This window comes from Alnus glutinosa, chromosome 13 (assembly GCF_958979055.1).
Source record: "Alnus glutinosa chromosome 13, dhAlnGlut1.1, whole genome shotgun sequence".
NCBI lineage: Eukaryota > Viridiplantae > Streptophyta > Magnoliopsida > Fagales > Betulaceae > Alnus > Alnus glutinosa.
This window is the reverse complement of record NC_084898.1, coordinates 12,434,683-12,438,406: the sequence shown is the minus strand read 5'-3', so window position 1 is coordinate 12,438,406 and position 3,724 is coordinate 12,434,683. Positions and strand designations below refer to the sequence as shown.

At 36.9% G+C, this 3,724-nt stretch overlaps 1 long non-coding RNA gene across 1 annotated transcript; it reads right to left on the bottom strand.

Moving 5' to 3' along the window:
• Positions 1–1,572: 1,572 nt before the first annotated feature.
• Positions 1,573–3,146, bottom strand: LOC133853745 (uncharacterized). Its single transcript, XR_009896728.1, has 2 exons — positions 3,020–3,146; positions 1,573–2,905 (listed from the first exon to the last, which is right to left on the bottom strand). It is a non-coding gene; the product is annotated as an uncharacterized LOC133853745 (long non-coding RNA).
• Positions 3,147–3,724: the final 578 nt, after the last annotated feature.

The following is a 3,724-nucleotide window of genomic DNA, read 5'->3' as shown; positions in this document are numbered from 1 at the left end:
AAGAAGTAAACATATAATATCTCTTTTATAATTCTCAACACCCCATCTACATTAATTAAATGGACTGAATTTAATGATTCAATTACAGCTGTTGGTTGGGAGCACGTGAATTGACCTGCGTAACACGGAATTAATTAATGGGGGCAACATGCGGTACAGCTGTTCCCCACACCCCGAATCCGAACGGTCCAGAATGCAGCAGTTGAATTCGTAGGGATTTCCACTTCAATCGATCTGGCATCTCCAGCAGCGTAGATTCTGAAAAATGAATCTTTCCAACAACGAATTCCTCTCCTCCAAATGGCGGGCGAGCAGACTCTGCAGGCCTTTGAAAGTTTTTACTAAACTCGGAATAAAAGTCGTCTACAGGTCTGCTTTGCTTGCTTCTCTAGACTCTCTAAAGGGTCTGGCTTCTATGAGCACATCCGCGCCGCTCTTGAAAACAATTTCACGGTCAAGATTTAACAACAGCAAATTTACTCTAACCATGTTGTGAGGAACCTAAAAGAAAAAGAGGCGCCGTTTAGACAAGCCAGATCCTTTGCACGTAAAATTACCTATAATTGATCCATAAATTGGGATTAAAAGACGGGCATTGTTTAGCAAATGCTTATACAGAAGAGTAGATAAGCTTAATCCTCTTATGAATTTTTTTAGATAAGCTTAATCCATTTTTTGGGATTAAATCCCAAAAGGCCGACATTTTATTAGATGAACTTTTATATGTTTATACATATATGGGTAGGAGGAGGTGGTGGATATCATCAACCTTTACCTACCCATATTCCGCTATCGTGGATACAATATCTGTCTTCTTTGAGTCGGAGGCTGAAAATTCAGCCCTAACCAATGCAAACAGGCAAATAACAAATTTGAGGCGATTTTTAATAGCTACATGAGCCACATTATTGCCAAAATTCCTTTGTATAAGCCTTTAAGGTACAATAGTTTTACTGTACAACTTATTATAAAGAAAGAAAAAAGGAAAACGACATGTAAAAAGACAAAAACCCATAGTAAATGCAAATTTTCAGGAAAATGAGGGGAGTTGAACCATTTTTCACCCCCCCCCCAAAAAAAAAAAAAAAGGTTGATTGTTATTGATGTGGTATGAAAAGTGAAAAATGTGAGAATGTTCTGATGTTGATTGTTATTGAAAAATATGAAAAAGTGAGAAAAAGTGCATAAATAGTACTTAAGCATTACTCTGTCCATGACATACCTTTGTCAAACAAGGCCACTATCTAAACTGTTTATATATATAAAAGAACAATAAGAAGCATTCAAAAAAAAAAAATCATTTTCAAAGAAAAAATTATTGTTGCTTTATATATATTGTTATTATTCCAAAAAAAAAAAATCATATTTTTTTTGTTACTTAATTTATGCTTAAATATAATATAATGTAAATGTTTCATAAATTCTTGAATCAATGCGCGATTTGAAATTACTCTATCACCTTTTTAAAAATAAATTTTCACTTCTTAATTTTTTTTTTTTGCAAGAAAGAGGTCATTCCGTCCATTTTTGCAACATCCAATAGTACCACATCATTATTTTTACTACATCACCTTCAAATAATATATGGTATTGTGTTATAAATTAAAATATAAAAAATAAATTTTAAAAATACAATCTAAAAAGGAAAAAAATAAAATAAATCACAGTGGGAGCATCCCACCAGACATGTATCATCGTCAAATCTATTCTCACTCCTAGGTTGAGCAAGCTTCTTGTTGGTACAGTTTCCGGTATGGTGACGTATCGCCTGGTGATTCGCCTCATCCCTTAATAGAACTACCTCGATCCTTGCAAAATAACAAACGACTACTCGGGGAATTTTCTGGAGAATATCTGTAATCTTAAAAGCTCAGAGAATATCTCTTTAATACCTGGCGTAGTGGTCTTATTTATAGGCTTGTAGTTGCAGTTCTACTGGGATTCTTGAAGCCCAATTGAACTAGGAGTTTGAATCCTAGTTTGTTCGAATCTTAACCTTATCTTCAGGAATTTGAATAAGGCGACAGAGTTCAAATTGGATAGCACTCCTGCCTCTTCAATCTTAATTCCACGTTATTAGCAGTCTTATCCTGTTGATTATGGGATAGAGGCTTATCCCTGGTCTTCCGGGATACTGGCATTATCTTACTCTAAGACAATTGTAGTATACTTTGACCAACCCCCGAGGTGATGATATCCGAGACATGTTCGCTCCGATCGGACTAGAAGATCTCGGAATATCATCACATCGTAACAGGGTTGTAGAAAGTCCGAGGTATTACCATACCAAGGTAATCTTTTTATACCGGGTTGTGATGAAAACTTCTTACGAGGCATAAATATCTGAGATATGTTCGCTCCGATCGGACTAGGAGATCTCGGGATATTTATTATCATTACTGAGTTCAATAGGACCGATGTGTCATCATACCTAGACGATCTTCTTCTACTGGGTCGTAACAAATATCCGAGATGTAGCACCGAGATGTTTCAACGTGTCCTCGGGGTTAATTTATCCCCAACACTTTTGCTTATGGGGAACTCATTATCCGGAAGGGAGCATCAAAGTGTTGCACCGTTAGTCTTTACTGAGATTGAAATCATTCCTGGGTTTCTCTGTGGCCAAGGCTAAAGCTTCCAATTTGTCCATTATTACGGGATGAGATTAGAGCTGCAACAGAAAAGGAAGACATGCTAGATATGTTGTTGTGTAGTGGAGAGTAGGATTGATCAAGAGACACGAAATCCTGACAACACCACTACCAACCAAACCCAACACCTGCAACCTACACCACATTAGACCTGAACCAATGTATCCCAACCTGGACCAGCCACACATGGACTAGGACCAAAGCCCACGATGACCACCACGCCTCATTACTGGGTTTCTCTAGTGCAATTCTACCTGAAATCGATCATGTGAAATTTTGATTATCAGTTTTGACTTGAGCTCCAATGAGTTTAGGGGCAATTTATTTAGATATTTGATCAAACACTTGGTGTACAGGTGAGCTCGTACCTTTAGTGGAGTGTTATCAATAATAATCCCCTTTCCATTTCTAAATTCAATCACAAAGCTGCGTAGCGATTGGAATCTTCCAGGGTTTTAGTTGAAATCTTGGGGAAAAATTATATTTTGATTGTTCTCATATATACAAATCGGGAGACGATTTTAGCGCGCCAGTGAGGAACAAGTTGATGAATGATGAAGTTGTTGGAGCAAACATGGGCTTTACCAAACTAGCTGCCAAAGCCAATTTGTGGTGGCGTTGACAGGTGGGGTGGCTCACAAGCGACCCACAATGGGGCACCCCCACCGGTGGGGGTGGGCAATGGTGGGGGTGCCCATTGCCTGACCTTTTTTTAAAAAAATATTTCATTTTTAGGTTTCATTTTTTAGACTTTAGTTTTTTACTAAAATAAAAATATATTATTTTAAGGTGACTTGAAAAAAATGATGATGTGGCACTAATAGACGTTGCAAAAATAGACAGAAAACATACGGAGGGACTTCTTTCAAATTTGCAAAAAATTTAAGTAGCAAAAGTTTATTTTTAAAAAGTGAGAGAACGATTTCAAATCGCTCGTTAACTTAGAGATTTATAGGACATTTACCTTATAATATAATATATCATTTTGGGCTCTCAATTATTGTTTGTGGCTCTAAGGTTGTTTTCATCAACTTATAATATACCCTATAAACTAATGTCAAAGCTTGAGCTCC